This window comes from Sus scrofa, chromosome 11 (genome assembly GCF_054392235.1).
Source record: "Sus scrofa isolate SSC_HxYL_T2T_F1_AM1 chromosome 11, Sscrofa_HxYL_maternal_Yorkshire_Landrace_v2.0, whole genome shotgun sequence".
Classification (NCBI taxonomy): Eukaryota; Metazoa; Chordata; class Mammalia; order Artiodactyla; family Suidae; genus Sus; species Sus scrofa.
This window is the reverse complement of record NC_139393.1, coordinates 59,197,187-59,215,016: the sequence shown is the minus strand read 5'-3', so window position 1 is coordinate 59,215,016 and position 17,830 is coordinate 59,197,187. Positions and strand designations below refer to the sequence as shown.

The following is a 17,830-nucleotide window of genomic DNA, read 5'->3' as shown; positions in this document are numbered from 1 at the left end:
TTAGCTAGGGACTGACTTGGAAGTATCCTTTCTATTAGAACTAAATGTTATCTGGCATTTTTTGTTATGCATTCATTCATTCATTTATGCCGCTCTTTCTGGGGGAGTTCAAAACACCAGAAAATAAGTGTTTGCTCTTCTCCAGCCATTACACCTATTGATCTGTCATTTTAAACCTACAGAAGAGGCAACACAGAACCTCAGACGGCGTACCCTTGAGGGGTACCAAGCACACCTCATCAGCTAAATTTTGGCAAGAGAGTAGGGACATTGCTATGACAGGCCCCCAGACACCTCATGTCCACTCTGCACTGAGCCTCACAAATACGATTCCTTTGAATGAAAAAAAATTATTTTTCATTCAGGTATAGTTGATGTCCAATATTATATAAGTTTCAGATATACGGCATAGTGATTCATAATTTTTAAAGGTTATGCTCCATTTATGGTTATTATAAACTATTAGCCATATTCCCTAAGCTGTACAATATGTCCTTGTAGCTTATTTATTTTATGTAGAGTAGTTTGTATTTCATAATCCCCTGCTTTGCCCCCCCCACTGGTAACTATTCGTTTGTTCTCTACAGAACTCTGAAACTTCTGGGTTCTTGGTAATTTTGCTCTCATTTTAGTCAGTTTTATCAGAAACGGCAGAGAGAGAGGCAAATGGAAAAAAGGCAATAGCAGTGGTATTTCCACAACCATAAAAGGCTATCTAGAGGAAGATCTTCTGACTCTTTGCCTGCTTTCTATTGCCAAACAGCACAACATTTATTAAAACATACCAAAAGCCAAAGAGGCTGGTTGCTGACCGCAAAGTTAATTTAAAGAGCTGAAATAGGAAGATTACAGAACAGGAGAGTTATGAGAACTACTTTCTCAGGAGAACTCAACCAGGAAAGCACTGGAAGCTTTTGTAACCCTGTTTGAAATCAGCGAAAATGTAAGGCATTGTTCCAATACACCGGCATGCGTTCCCTTCTCATGTGACCACAACGAAAGCAGTATCAGTCCTGGTTTACCAATATCAAAAATCAATGTGATATTGGAGTTCCCATTGTGGCTCAGTGGCAACAAACCTGACTAATATCCATGAGGATGCATGTTCGATCCCTGACCTTGCTCAGTGCATTAAGGATCCAGCGTTGCTGTGAGCTGTGGTCTAATAGCAGACACGGCTCGGATCTGGTGTTGCTGTGGCTATGGCGTAGGCCTGCGGCTACAGCTTTGCTTTGATCATTTGACCTCTAGCCTGGGAACCTCCATACCCTGTGGGTGCAGCCCTAAAGAAAGAAAGAAAAAATCAATGTGATATGAGGAATGATATACTAATAATTAGATTTAGAAACTGCTGTGTTGATTTTTACCGTCAACAACTGTGTATTCTATTTCTATTAAGTCACTTTCATTTAAGTTCTTAACGTCCATTTTCGTTTAAAAAAAAAAAAAAGTTAAAGATTTTCACTTGTATGTATGTGAATCATCCCTTGATAAGCTAGATGTGACTCTTTCATACAAAGAAATCCTAGATCCTTCTGCCAGGCTTTCAACAGAGGCTCCCAGTAGCCCCAGCGAAAGGAACTGGTCACCTCCCAGTTAGAAGGTCTCTCCTGCTGTTCCTCAATCGGGATGGTGAGCATTTGTTCACAGCATAGAAAAACTCAGCCACTGTCAGCAAGTGGGTTTAATATTTTCAAGGAGATTTACAATTTTTAAAAGCTTTTTCTCCTCCCTTTTTACAGCTTTAAAAAAAAAAAAACACTCTAACAAATTGTACATTACTTTACAAAATCCTTTCTTGCTCTGATTGCATTCATGACATCGCTTATGACAATCTTCCAGACATGACGATAACTTACTACCTTGTTTTATATCAACTTGATATATTGTATGTTTTTATATTACATACGTAAAGTAGGTATTTTACCTCTGTTTTAGAGGTAAAAGGTCCACGTACATGCTCAAGAACTCCTAGCTAGTAAGTGGAAGAAGGCAAACCTGGACTCAGGTTTTCTGAACAAACCCACCAAGCCGTGCACCTCTGTCAAAAAATAACAGCCCCTTACAGCTTCATAACACTCGGAGATATTGAAAACAGTTTTCACATATGATCCCATCTGATCCTAGAAGTATGATACGAGGTAAGCGGAACACAGTGTTGAGTTTCCATTTTACAGATGTAAAAACCAAGGCCCTAGGTCAGAGGTTGTGGGGTACAGAATGGTGTATCTAAGATCAAACGACTTTCAAATGGCAAACTGAGTGCTAGAAGCCAGGCACTGGGACTCCTTACTCTCATATTCCAGTTCCATCAGATCGGTGTGTGCACTGCCTCTTGTTCAAACTCTTCTCAGTTTATCTAATTGAATTTGCGGTGAACAGTTTTGCCTCCGTGCATGAAGAAAACTGGACTTTGGATTTTATGACAATTTGGGGATTCTTTATAGGGAGAAGACTTCTTTTAAAGACTTCTGCTCAATAGGACTTAAAATGGTGAATGATGACGATGATGGAGATAAGAACAACTGTCAACTATTTCCAGTGTGTGTGTGTAATTGTGTTTAGCTTTCCAATCACAGAAATTTAAACTCACCCTATTTAAAATACCTTTAATGTGACGTTTTGTTCTGTGTTTTTCACAAAACTGATGATTATACTGTAAGCATTATTGATTAACATTAGAGAGATGTCTTTAAATAACTTAAGCTTTTATTTTTAAAATGAATTATTGGAAAAAATTGACATAAAATACTTTCTAGGCATAGGAAAACTGGTTTAAATAAGCTAGGATCATACAATTTATATACTCATATCTTTTTGACATGGAGAGGTGATATAACAGTTATTTTTTTTTATTGAAGTATAGTTGATTTATAATGTGGTAAATATAAACATTCTTTTTCGTATTCTTTCCCATTGTGGTTTTTGTTTTGTTTTGTTTTGTTGTTTTTTTGTCTTTTTGCCATTTCTTGGGCTGCTCCCGCAGCATATGGAGATTCCCAGGCTAGGGGTCTAATCAGAGCCGTAGCCACCGGCCTACACCAGAGCCACAGCAATGCAGGATCTGAGCCATGTCTGCAACCTACACCACAGCTCATGGCAACGCCGGATCGTTAACCCACTGAGCAAGGCCAGGGATCGAACCCGAAACCTCATGGTTCCTAGTCAGATTCATTAACCATTGCGCCACGACGGGAACTCCCCCATTGTGTTTTATTACAGAATGTTGAATATGGTGCCCTGTGCTATACAGTAAAACCTTGTTGTTTATCTATTTTGTATGTAGTAGTTTGTATCTGCTGATCCCAAATCACTAAATTATCCCCCACTTCACCCTCTTTGCAGTTTGGTAACCATAAGTTTTTTTCTCTGAGTCTATTTCTGTTTTGCAAATAGGTTCTTTGTACCATATTTTATATTCCATACATAAATGATATCATATGATATCTGTCTTTCCCTGACTTACTTCATTTAGTATGATAATTTCTAGGTCCATCTATGTTCCTGCAAAGGGTGTTATTTCATTCTTTTTATGGCTGAGTAATATTCCGTTGTGTGTGTGTGTGCGTGTGGTATACACACACACACACACACATACACTGCATCTTTGTTACTCATTCCTCTGTTGGTGGACTTTTAAGTTGCTTCCATATCTTGGCTATTGTAAATAGTGCTGCTATGAACATTGCTGCATATATATTTTCAAATTGGTGTTTCCATATTTTCTAAACATATGCCCAGGAATGGGATAAGGCAACTCTATGCTTCATGTTTTGAGGAACACCCACACTGTTCTCCATGGTAGCTGCACCAATTTGCATTGCCATCAGCAGCATAGGAGGGTTCCCTTTTCTCCAACCTTATCCATCATTTGCTTTTTCATGATGGCCATTCTGACCTGAGTGAGATGATTTGCCTTTCTCTGGGAATTAGCGAAGTGGAACACCTTTTCATGTGCCTGTTGGTCAGCTGTAGGTCTCGTTTGGGGAAATATTTAAGTCTTCTGCCCATTTTTTTTGATTGAGCCATCTTTTTTGTTGTTGTTGAGTTGTATGCGCTACTTATATATTTTGGAAATTAAGCTCCTGTTGGTTGCAACATTTGCAAATATTTTCTCCCATTCTGTAGACTGTCTTTTCATTTTGTTTACAGTTTCCTTTGCTGTGCAAAAGCTTGTAAGATGGATTAGGTCCCATATGCTTATTTTTTGCATATCGCAATTATTTTAAAATAGAACTGTTAAAGATAAGGTCAAAATAGTTTCCTCCATTTAATTATCCAATGTAATTTTTAAAATTGTATACTTCAGCTCTATGTGGTATCCCATGGAAATCTAAACATCCTTGAAATTTGCTTGACTTATTTGGAAGAGTGCAGGTAGCTTGCTTTCATGGAATAAAAATACAACTGTGGTTTAAAAAACTCTCTGAACATTAATATCAGTGACTATGAGAACATTTACAGAGAAATAATGAGGGGATAATAGTCCTCTTTTTTGTTAGAAGGCAAGCTTTATTCCTGCTCAAATGAATCCCTATTTCTCCCCCAAATGGTGTGTGTGTGTCTTCGTGTGTGGGTGTGCGAGAGAGAGAGGCAGGGGTGGGGGGTGGGGGGGGTGGAGAAAGAATGAAAAAAAATTTTGCCAACTCCTGGGCACTAGTCATATATACCTTGTTTTAAATCATTACCCTACTAGGGAGTTGAAAGTATGTCATTTGTTTGGTTCCCTTTAGCCTTTAATGTCTGATTACTAGGCTCTAGAGCCCCATGGATAACAAACATGAAATCTCCAATGAAATTTTTTTAAGTAAAAAAACCCTCTAGCTACTCCAAAGTTCTGAAAGTTCCATTTGTGCAACAAAGCCACTGGCTTTGAAACAGTGTCACAACTCCAGCAACTTGTGCAAGATACCACATTTACTCAGGGTCATTTGGGCAAAAGTAATGACAAATACTAAAGCAATGTTTATGGAACAGATATGCAATATCAATCAGGTTACGTACATTGGTGATAAGAGTAAGGATTCAGTGGTTTGGGAGAAAAGGGACATTTTCTCCTAAGCAGTGGAAAATTACCAGGAGATAATATGTCTGAGATCTCTACTTAACCTTATGTCTCTATTCTTTCCTCATGTAAATCATTACAATAGCAAAAATAAAAAATAAAAAAGAATATCATCAGAACCTTTTTCTAGAAATGATCTGAGAGTCAAAGAATCACAGTGATAAACTACAAATTACATGTTGTCCAGTCTGTTATTTCTATGATGAGATAAATGGGCAGAGTGTCTGAGCAATAATTAGGCTTAGAAAATGCTTATTGGTTGTCCTCAAATAGAAGACCACTACCGAGCTCTTTCCTCTCCTGGTCTTACTCTGCTAACCAATTCTAAAGGCTTATAATGGCAAGGAAATGTCTTGTACTTCTGCCTATCGAGGTATCATAAGTCCTAGATCCACCAACAGGTTCAAGTTGAGAGCTGTCTTGTGGCCCCAAATGTGCTTTAATTTTTGACCACAGCTACGGTATCCAGAAATTCCCAGGCCCAGTATGGAACCCACACCACAGCAGCGACCCAAAAGCCACTGCAATGACAATTCCAGATCCTTAACCGGCTACACCAGAGAGAACTCCCCTCACGTGCTTTTCTTTGAACTCCACTGAGCAGTAGCTGTTCCTCAGACTGAAACTATACTTGCTCCATCCCAGTGACCAGCTTTGGTATTTGCTCAGTAGTCATTTAATTCCCTTCCCAACTCTTGTATCTGCTCACAGAAAGCACTAGCCCTTGATACTTTATTTCCTATTGCCAAACTGAATACCATTCCCTAAAATAAAGGGCTCTAAGTATTTATTAATCCCCAGTCCAACCCACAGAAGCCTAAGTAATCCATGGCACATTTAAGTAGTTTTCCAACTACTTCCAACTCCCTCCTTTCCTATTTTCTTTTCCTCTAAGCAATATATTGAATCCCACTAGAGGAGCCAGGGAAAAATGCCTTCCCTTGATAACAGAAACCTTTACCTATTTTTTAATTTTTGGGGGTCTTTTTAGGGCTGTGGCATATGGAGGTTTCCAGGCTAGGGGTCAAATTGGAGTGGTAGCTGCTGGCCTATGCACCAGGATCCGAGGTGCATCTGCGACCTACACCACAGCTCACAGCAACACTGGATCCTTAACCCACTCAGCAAGGCCAGGGATCAAACCTGTGTCCTCACAGATGCCAGTCAGATTCATTTCCACTAAGACACGATGGGAACTCCTCTTACCTATTTTTGAAGGGCGCAAAACTAAACTTACCACTTACACTGTCGCCTGGGGCACTTTACACAGTTGCCTAATCCCAAGCAGATATTACACAGATCATACCCCTGGGGAAATTGAGGCCCAGAGGTAAGTGATCAAATCAGAGTGTACACTGTCAGCAGTCTAATTTCATAGCTCATGCTCCTTACAAGAAGGTCATCCTGCTTTTCAAAATGAAAAGGCCAGACCTACGTTACCTACTGTTTGCATGCTCTAAACGAGAAACAGACAGAAATCAGTCCTATCGTGAGCTGAATTGTGTTTCCCCAAATTCACATGTTGAAGCCCTAAATCCAGTACCTCAAAATGTGACTGTATTTAGAGACAGGGCCTTTAAAGAGGGAACTCAGTTGAGACGAGGAAAGGAGGGTGGGCCCCCATGCAGTCTGACTGGCGTCCTTGTAAGATATCAGGACGCACAGAGAGACTGCACACACACATGGACACCACACCCCCACACCCCCATGCACACACGCACATGCAAGAAAGACCACATAAAACAACAGCAAGAAGGCAGCCATCTTCAAACCAAGGAGAGGGGCCTCAGAGGAAATCCCCTGTCAACACGTTGATCTTGGACTTCCAGCCTCCAGAAATGTGAGAAAAAAATTTTCTGTTGTATAAGCCACCTGGTCTGTGGTATTTTGCTGCAGCAGAACTAGCAGACTAATTCAATTCCCATGAGAAGGAGTGCTGGATCTCCTACTCACTCATGTGGGATGGGTTATCTTGAGGACATTGTTGAATGATGAAATTCATTTTTTCTGGGCTTGGGGTCTGCATTCTATAGAGCTTTCTATATGAAAATAGATAATAGTCTTCAACTATTTTCTTGAGGCACATGAAATCGCATCAATATATGGGAATGGAGATAGAGATAAACATGACAGAGATGCAAACAACATCCCTGATATGACTGGTACCCTCTGAGTCTGTAGGAGAATTCAACTTCCCACCCTGAAGGTGAGAGTGTGGTCAGCTGGAGATTAAGCTCTATAAAAACTCCTGACAAGATTTGGTAAGGGTCTAGACTGGGGAACACAGGAAGGTGCTGGGAAGGTGACACACCCTAGGGTGGCTCTTGCCCCATCCCTAGCCCCCTGCATCTCTTCCATCTGCTTGTTCTGAGTTGTATCCTTTTATAATAAATCAGCAAACGTAAGTAAACTCTTCCCTACATTCTGTGAGCCACTCTAGCAAATTATCAAGCCTGAGGAGGGGGTCAAGGCAACCCTGGTTGGTCAGAACTGCAGGTGGCAATCCAGACTTAGTGACTGGCATCTGAGGCAGGGCAGTCTTGCAGGAAGGAGCCTTGACGGATGGGATGGGATGCTGTCTCAGATGGATAGCGTCAGAACCGACTGAAATTGCCGGGACCCTCAGTCAGTGTCCACTGAGAATTGATGAATTACTTGGGGTGGGAAAAATCCACACCTCTGGTGGCAGAAACATTGAGAGTGGAGCAGAGGGTTTGTTTTCTCCTACATTACCCTTAAAATACCCAAGATTCGGGTTGGCCTCAGAATCTCACTGGCCTCCCACCTGTCTAGAAAGGGAATGACATACAGCTGGGCAAGGTCCCCAGCCTTCTTCCAGGATACACCCGAGTTCTTCAAGAGGGGGGGTCTCTCTAGGGGTGGGGGAAAGCACCAGGGGGCCTGCTACAGGCTGCAGGTGACACAGTGGAGACCTCACAGCATGGAGCCTCAGAAAGGCACATTCTTCTGCTCCATCTGCGGGCTTTGTTTAATAATTAAGATGTAGGATGAAATATTTAATTAGGACCTCATGACTCACTGCCTTCTTCTCCATTACCTATCTTGATATTCCTGGTGGCTTGAAATTAGCACACTGGCGTTTTCTTTTCTGTCGTGCACACAGACGTTGACCTGGAAAACCACGTTCCCCTCATCCATTCGTTCCAATCCTCTGGGGTGATGGAAGAATGATGCTAGACTTATTCTTGTACTTTTAAAATGTGTTTCCAAAAGGTGGGGCAGGGAAAATCTTTACTTCGATATTGAAGATGATATAAACCCCAACCCCCTCCCCAGCTGGTTGTTACAGGGACAAGACCCGACCCGTAAAGACACTTGTTGGGATCTGCAGAGCTTCCCTCTGCCAAGTACAAGTGAGCTGCTCCTGGTCTGCCCCTGGCCCCGGGCACTCGCCCTCAGTGTGAGCACGAGCCGGAGCCTGCGGGAGTGGCAGGGAAGGTGGGAGGGGGATGAGGAGAGAGGTCAGAGAAGAAAATGAGTCCTCCGTGCCATCAGCAGCTAGGTTCTCCTTAGCCCAGGGAAGAGTTTGGTCATGCACCCCTTTCCTGGTTCCCTGGACAAGCTCAACGGAAATGCCAGGGCCGCCAAGAAATGCTTCCATTCATGATCAAGACTGGAAAGATGACTCAGCCTCTGAGAAAAAGGCTTTTTTTTTTTTTTCCAGACTCAAAGGGAAACTGCCAGCCTACTGTCCACTTGCCTAATATCACAAATACACGGGCATCAATTTTACCGCCCTAGAGCTCAAATCTTTATGACAAATTAGCAACATCTTATTTTTCAGCAAAGCATGGTCCTTTGTGAAAAATCAGCCCCACCCACCATTCTTATTTTTCCTCCATACCACCAGGGAATGAGTCAAATCCTCTCTAGACTCTCAGGGCAGAAAGGCACCTCTGGGCTGGTGAAGGAAATTCCCCTGATCCTTCTTTCTCTCTGCCAGCCCCTGGCCAGGGCTGCTGGCAGGAGCTGCACAGCCAGAATATTCCCTTCGGGGTTGCTGAGAGGGAGGCTGGGGGCAGAGCGGCTGCCCCTGATAGCTCAGCCTGAGCAGCCCCAGACGTTCCACCTCTTGGAAGCACAGCCCAGGATGTCTGGGGGGCCAGGCCAGGTGATGGGAGAGCTCAGTCAGGTCCTCAGTCCTCTCTCTGGGGAAGCGCGAGGAGGAATCCGAGGAAGATAAGGGGAGCTTCACCCCGTATTTACTTACCCAGCAACAGGAGAAAATGTGCTCCTACCGTGATTGTAAAGAAACCAGAGTTCCTTCAAAAAATCCCATTTGCAAATGTATATTCTTACTTCCTCTCACACAACAGAAACTAGGGAAAATGTTGTGAAATGACATCTCCCAATTCATGGAAGATCTGAAACTAGGTAGGGTTAGAGGGCAGGAAGGAGAGAAGGTCTTCTACTGGCATTTCTAAAATCTCCCTTTTCTAATCCACTAACAAGAACCAAGTATCTGGGAAAACAACAGATTTGTAGAAACAAATGGAACAAAATCTGGTACGTGCAGAAAAAAAATCATTTAAAAAATAGATTTAGGGGTTCCCGCTGTGGCTTAGCAGTTATGAACCCAACTAGTATCCATGAGGATTCCGGTTCAATCCCTGGCCTTGCTCAGTGGGTTAAGGATCTAGTGTTGCCGTGAGCTGTGGTGTAGATCACATATGCCACTCCAATCCTGTGCATTGCTGTGGCTGTGGTATAGGCCAGCAGCTACAGCTCCAGTTCAACCCTACCCTGGGAACTTCCATATGCCCCAGGTGCGGACCTAAAAAGGAAAAATAAAAATAAAAAAAAGAAAAATAGATTTAGCTTAAATCTGAAATATCTTACCGTATACTTCTCAAATTAGAATCTAGAGCAGAGTGGTTAATGAATCCGACTAGGAACCATGAGGTTGCGGGTTCGATCCCTGGCCTTGCTCAGTGGGTTAACCATCCAGCGTTGCCGTGAGCTGTGGTGTAGGTTGCAGACGTGGCTCGGATACTGCGTTGCTGTGTCTCTGGCATAGGCTGGTGGCTACAGCTCTGATTAGACCCCTAGCCTGGGAACCTCCATATGCCGTGGGAGCGGCCCAAGAAATGCCAAAAAAAAAAAAAAAAAAAAAAAAAAAAAGAATCTAGAGCAGAGATAAGCAAATGGAAAATAATTACAACAAACAGGCAACTTCGGGTTTTACAACAATGGATTACCTTTGGTACAACAAAATAGCGTTTTATCAGACACATAGGAAAATTTAACTGGACATGTGAAAAATGAATCATTCTACCCATTTCTGAAAAATAATGAATGGCACTTGTTAACATTTTAATAGCTGAATATTAAATATTTCTTCTCTAAAACTGAACATCAATTTAAAATTTATTATAAAAATAAAATAAAATTTATTATACTGGCCACTGGTACTGCAGTTTATGGTTGGCAATCCCATCTGATGGCCACAGGAACTCCCTGAGGGAGCCTATGCTTGGAGAGACAGCACCCTCCACATGGGTACAAAGTAAAAACATTTCCAAGTCATGCTAATTTTCAAAGTTACTTCACGACTCTTGAGATCCTCTCAATTCACCACCTCTTGACAGATACTGAGCCCTATGTCTGTGAATTCACAGGAACTACATCGTGAATTGTAACGAAAGCCCAGAACAAATAGAGGCAGGGTATTGAGACAGTACCGGCTCTTTATCTCTGCTACCTGCTAGAATTTTCCTCTCACCAAGCACGCATTTCCTATCAGTGGAAGAGTTCTGTTTGCAGATGGACTTTCCAGGACCATTTTTGGCACAGACTGGCAAAGGCTTATGTAAATGGATCATTCGCAGTTGGTATCTAAAGGGAACCCACTTTCTCTGCCCCTCAGATTCAACGTGTCCTCTACTTCCATGGATCTACCCCAAGAACACATTGGCTCCCTCACTCCACTTAGGGCTCCACAAATTGCTCAGCGGGCCCCCCTTCTCATAATCCCTTGTGTCTATAACACCTTGGAAAGAACTTAACGCTGGCACTGTAACACCCTGAAAAAAACCTAACACTGGCATTTCGGTTTTGCCTCCTAACGCTTGGCGTGCTCTGACCCTCCTCCCGTCTGGAGGTTGCTAATGTGGGCTGGGCATGACAGTCTCTCGTGGCGTATGTTTCTACAGTCAGTTCTGCTAGAACGCTTGTTTTGAAAATGTGAATTTGTTCCAACGGGACTGATAAATTAGGGACAATTTTGGCACAACAGGAATTTGGGATTTGCTTGTGCCAATTTCATCACCAGGCCAACACAGAAAACGACACTGAGCTGAACTGAGCTTTGCACAAATCAAAAAAACGCACCCGTGCACACAACTCTTGAGGACAATGAGCTCTCCATTTGCTGTTCCAACTTTTGACATGGGCTGGTCCGACTTTCCATCCAATGTCAGGTAACCCTCTGATCACTCTAATCTTTTTTAAACACTGCTGACTAGCAACTCAGCCCCATGCCCTCCCTCCTCTTTCATTTTGTCCCCTCTTTCCTCTCAGCCTGTTTTGGGTCCTTCCTCTCTGTTGTCTCTTCTTTTTCTCACTTTATTTCTCTTCCCCTCGCTCTTTTTCCATCTCCCTAACTTCTCTTCCTTTGGCACCCAGGATGGCAGCCATGGGAGTAAGGCAGGCATGGGAGAGGAGCAATTATAGGAGTGCCCATTTTCACAGACAGATGGGACATTTTCAAAGTCAAGTGCCCTATTTATTGTGATATTGATATTTTTCCTTACCACTCACCATGGATAAAACTGTGCTACAATCTTTATTAAGTTTCTATCTTTTTTAATGAAATTTTTGAGTGTCTGCTCCAAACCCATACCTATCATTACTAGTGCATGATTTTGCAAAGCCATGGGGAGTCTTAGGAACACATATATTGCATATAGCCAAACTGACAGTATCTATCTCTCTAGGACTTCCTGAGCTTTTATCAGATTCTCATTATTATTCAAAAAAATTTAAGAACTACTGGTCTACGGGAGTTCTATCCAATAGAAAAGTGAGCCACATGTGTCAATTAACATTTTTGAGTAGTGAAAAAGTAAAAAGAAACAAATTAATTAAAAGAAATCAATTTTTATCATGTTTTAAATCCAACTCTTGTCATTTCAACTTATAATCAATATAAGAAATATATAAAAGGGCTAGTTCGCAGTTTTCTTTTCCTACTAAGTTTTTGAAATCTAGTGTATATTACAGCACATTTCAAGTGCTCAATAGACACATGTGACTAATGGCTCCTGTTAACAGGGTAAGTAGGTCTAAAGGATTCTACCTTTCTGACCAAAAGAGAATGGAAGGCAAGAAAGAAGAGACCTAATTCACACTGTTTTCTCAGATAATATAAATAAGGAAAAAAAGTAGCTTTGGTTTAAAAGGGCCTAAAATAAATCCACCAGCCTTTATATGCTTCCTAACCTGATTTAGTAAATGCCTTGCTCAGTGTCACATTTGATGTGGTCCAAGGGTGGGGAAAATGCACATCCATATAAATACATAATCTACATAGGGAACCCCTGGGGAATAGAGAGACAGTTTTTTCTTTCCAACCGCTTCTCCTGGACTATGAGGCTTATGAACACATGAGCATTCTTTGACTGACAGTTCTTCTAACAATAAGAAGCATGGTTTTTAAAACAACTTTTGGGACCAAGACAAGAAAAAGGAACACATTTAATTTTAAGTTGATTCATATAAGACCAAAACTCATATAGGACTAAAAATGCATAAAGAATATGCTCATAAAGAATGCATTTTAGAAATACAGACCTTCAATGAAAAGTTTCCTAGATTCAGGTGCTTCTAAATATTAATTTGATTATCACTAGCAAAACATACACATAGTTTTCTGAAATTTTTTAGGGCAATTCTCTCCTCAAGGGAAATACTGAATATATAAATGCTAACTAAATACATACAAACAAAGCTCTGTTCCCTCCCCCATTCTCATGTAAAAACTCAGCAGATTTGCCACAGCTCTATAGAGCATCACTGAAAACAAACAAAAAACCCTTACATCTCTGTCATTTAGAATCATCTGGGTAGAAAATTAAACTAAGCTCTTAGGGAAATGCAAAAGACATGAAAAAAAAAAAAACAGTTCTGCATTTAAGAAACTTAAAATATATCATCAGAAGAGACAGAACTAAAACCAAATACATAAAAAATCAGAGGACAATTATGTGGACTGATGGAAAATATAAAAGTTTTTCTGGTCTCTTTAATCCCCAACCTCTAGCGCAGAGTGTCTTTATAAGTAGGTTAAGTGGGCATTAGCCCATATATCATGGTTTGAGATGCAAGGGGCATGACCTCCCATCCAATAACATCTCCTAAAAGTCCTGCTTTGGGCCGTTATCTGTGTGGCTTGTAGGTCTTAACAAAACTGCACTCGTGTGCAAAGCCTCTCCAGACTCAGGATGAAGGAATTTGCTAGTATATTGGGGTCAGTACCAAATCAGCCTTGACCCTAACTGCTCCTATCCCATGATGCAGAACAGGGATCCTTCCAGCTGCCGAGCCAGCTGCGGGAACTGAATCTTGTCTTTGCTTTGATGCACCGCCTGGAGACCTGGAGTCCTGGCACATGTGCATCCTCAGTATACCCAGATTCCCAACACACATCCCCGGCTCCTTCCAGAGCCTAGACATTCCACACCTAAACTCCAGTAGCTGTGGCTGGACCTCTGCTACCTAAAGCTGCCCTTCTCTAACTTTGGCACTTGCCTCAATCTCTACCTGGCACTTCCCAGGGTGTTAGGATGATCGGACTACAGCATCTGGCTCATCAACGATGGGTAAGGTTGATTTATGAGATCCGGGTTTCTACCCTATTATTTCCTTTCTCCTTCACCATTCCATGAATACCCTCCACAAAGATAATTTTTGAAGGAGAGCAGTTCTCCGTCAAGGAAATACAGTTCCTATTCTTCTGGACTGAACAGCATCCCCCTCATTCTTTCCTGCCTACTGCCTGGAGCTCTTTTAATTCTCTCCTCCTTTCCAGTGGGCCCGTCCATTCTCCAGAGGTGCCCCATCTCCGGTCTACTTTATCTTCCTACAAAAGCCCTTTCCCTGAAAAATGCTTTCTTTGAAAGCCTATAAATTCTTCAGGGCTCCCTATGAAATGCATATACCCCTCAGGGAAGTAGTTTCATATATTTTATCAATTAAGACCATCACTGACATCTACCTAAAGGCAAAAGCTAGCAGACAGAGTCGAATATGTAGAGACAGAATCTTCACGTTAAACACCTTGAAGACATAGAATACTGTCTTACATATAATACAGACTATAATAAAGATTTAGGAATTATTTAATACAAGTATTTGATAAATGAATAGTATGTACGGCTCAGCATACCCTGATCCAAGAAAGTCAGGATTCTCAGGAAAAAAACAAAACTGATGATTCCAGTGAATTCTAAGAATCTTTATAGTTTAGATACCAGTGTTAACTAAATCAAGAAACTGTCAAATATCTTATATAGGAATATAGAGATTACAGTGAGGATATAACAAGGTATCTAATTTTTTAAATGTAATTATCCAGTGATGACATCACTCCCCATCAGTTTTGCTTACTAGTATGAAGATGTTCAAATAGCCAACTGACTTCCAGATCCTGTTACTGAGAGTTAGTTACATAAGATTAATCTCCACTCAAAAATCCCCAATACATTAAGAATAGTTATGTTTGATATCCTACTTTGTGATACGAAAAAGGAGAAATTCATTTTTTAAAAAGATCATAATGATCTAGTTTAGCCTCAGTACCACAGTTAATATCTGGAAAGAACCCATTTTCACAAACTGCTCTGACACTTGCCGCCGATCAGGGATAAAACTTGCATGTGGAAAGGCTCTTTAAAGGTCAAAGTCTTGTCACGATTTTCGTAGCTATCTTTTCATCCTCCCAAAGTGGCCAGCTAATTTTTGTAGGGAAACCAGCAGAGGGAGCACCAGTCATTGCTTTGTCATGTGTGTGCTCCAAAAACTAAAGGGATTGTCTTTTCTTCATGGATGTTTAGACATTTTATCAAGATTGATAAAAACCTTGTAAGATACAAATATTCCCTATGACTACAAAATTTTCTCTTTAAGTGTTTCCAGTAAATAGGTATTGAAATATTTTCTTTATTAATGTTTTAATTTAAAAATATGTATTTGTTGTACAAAGTGAAACAAATCAGAAAAAAGCTTAGAAATAAACTCCTGCTTCCCCTTCAGATCCTGTATATTATAAACAGATTGGTATGTAGGTTTTCATATACTTCTTATTAAAACAGGTAAAATATATATTTATATATTATATTTTTAATATACTATATGCTTATGTGTATATATTATGTATACACATAACATATATGCCCTCCACATAGTAGGTTTTTCACTTGTTTGCTTTTTAATGGGGTGATACTGAGAAAGTCTATCTCTAGGTAGCAAAATAGCATAAAGCATTCATGGATACTATTTGCGTTTGTTACCGCTAAGCCAAAATGGGAACTTTTATTGCCACCTTTTGAATGGAAAAAAATCTAAACACACAGGAATGGATGTGTGGATCTGAAAAATCAAATAAGCAAACTAGCATATACAACACCCCTCCTAAAATGCCCGAGGAATACTAAGTGAATTAATACCTGGTTTGTAATTTATATTACCAATCTCTTCCCAAAACAAAATGAAAATAATAGCAAAAAAACTCAACTACTACAGGTTTTCAAAAAGTGAAATGTATTAAAATGCACTCTTTAAAATTCACAATATTTCATATACTCTAGCTGAAGTAAGGGATGAAATCCCTTTCCACTCAAAGCTATGCTCTATTCAGTTGCATAATTTAAGTGAAAAAGAAAAAGGATGTGGCCATGGTTTTGGCCAGGAGAGGCCTTCCATCCTATTTCCCATCCCACCCCCAACCCCCGAGAAATTTACTATAGGATCCAACCCTCTTCCAACTCCATCCCTTCCCAAAGAGATCCTCTAAATAAGCGGTCCCAGGCACCAGAGACCCATCTTGCCAGCAGGTTACCGTGTCTGAAAGTTTACCTTTTTAAGCCCGATATATTTGCAAAAGCTTCCACAGCCTTACTCTCACTGCCCATTGAGTCAACTCAAAACACCCTTCTTGTTTTCTCAGTGTCCTTGCTCACCCACGTTGGACAAAGCCTTTCAGAGATATTCTTCACCTTTTCTATTTTCTATGCACCTTGATCTCACAGCATGTCGCCATTGCAGGGGCAGAGGGAAGGGAGGAGACAGACAGAAAGAGAGAGGGAGGGAGAGAGAAGAAAAGAGCCAAAGACAAAGATGAGGAAAAAAACTGACAAGAGTAGGAGGGAAAATGCCCTACCTACTGGATGACAGAACAAATTATTTCTGGGAGTGGGGAATAACGAACCAGCTGTGGTTTCCTTTCTATCGCCCCCCCAAAAGGCAGAAACAGGACATCATTTTATCTGATTTTTTTTTCCTTTGGCTAGGGGGCTTCAAGTATTTAGAACATTTTTCAATAACCACGCCTTCCTGATAACATGAGACAACACCACATACTCATTTGATAGAAGGGGAAAACTGAGGAATGGGGAGGTCAAAAGCCTGGCTCAATGTCATAGGAAAGGCAGTTGCGAAGTGAGGATAAGACCCAGGGTTCTTGACGCTAGCCCTTTACTTTATCCACAAAGTCAACACCAGCAGTCTAGATTGGTTATCTCACCCCCTTCTGTCTCAAAGGCTGAGTGACAAAGAGTGCTTAGTGTGATACTGAGTGTAAATGACAGCACAGGAAGTCCATTCTCAGGGCAAGCTGTGAGACTGGCAGCTGAACAGGAGGCCAGAAGGCAAGTCTGCACAGAGCACTTTCAGTCTATACTCGCTATCTCGCCCCTACTGTGGCCAGAGTCCACAGGGCCAAGGGGAGGAGTTCTGAGGCTGCCGGAGGACACCAGAAGGTTCAAAGTCCGCTTAACACATCAATTCCTGAGCATCTCAGAGCACAACAAAAGGCTGCAACGTAGTCCTCTACAGAATTGAGGCTCTTATGTTGTTTTAAATACAATATTTATCATTCACTTACGAAGGATATGCTACAATAGCTATGAACTATACAAATAATTACTATGCACATTCTTGAGGGACCCTGTTTTCTGACATGGCACTAACCTCAGAATTCAACTCTGAAACATGTTAATACAGCTCTCCAGGAACTCCATCCAGTCACGTATCACATGTTCGAAGCTTTAATGCTGAAAGTAAAGAAATGTTACATCAAAAACAGGTTCAGTATGAATATCAGCCATATATGGAAGAAACATTTCTATAGAAACCACACCCACTGCTGAACTCACACTTGTATCAGGGGAGATATCTGTATATGTACAAAGTGTGTAAGTTTAATCGTGTAGCACGAAGATGGGTTTCTTTGTGCTATTATGGCATTGTCATTTACTGCAACTACAAAGGAAAAGAAATAGGAAAAGAAAAGAACAGAAATAGAAAAGAAGCCCACAGTGATCTAATTCTACTATAAATTAAATTTCATTATTATCCTCCTATAAACATACCTTTCATTACAAGTGCTTTATTACAAATGAATAATCTTGTCAACAAAATAAAGGAGAAAAATAAATTTATTGTACATATACAACTAAAATCCCAAAGCATAATTTATAACTTCTCATATAATGCTAAATTATAATCAACATCTTTTTTCATTGACTA

The 17,830-nt window shown here is 40.9% G+C and overlaps 1 protein-coding gene across 1 annotated transcript in view; it reads right to left on the bottom strand.

The window, feature by feature from the left end:
* Window positions 1–17,830, bottom strand: part of LOC106505319 (uncharacterized) — a 354,150-nt gene that overhangs the window by 321,347 nt on the left and 14,973 nt on the right. Inside the window, exon 2 of the mRNA XM_084982075.1 lies at window positions 17,273–17,355. The gene's annotated coding sequence lies outside the window, so the exon portion shown is untranslated. The remainder of the gene's footprint in view (window positions 1–17,272; window positions 17,356–17,830) is intronic.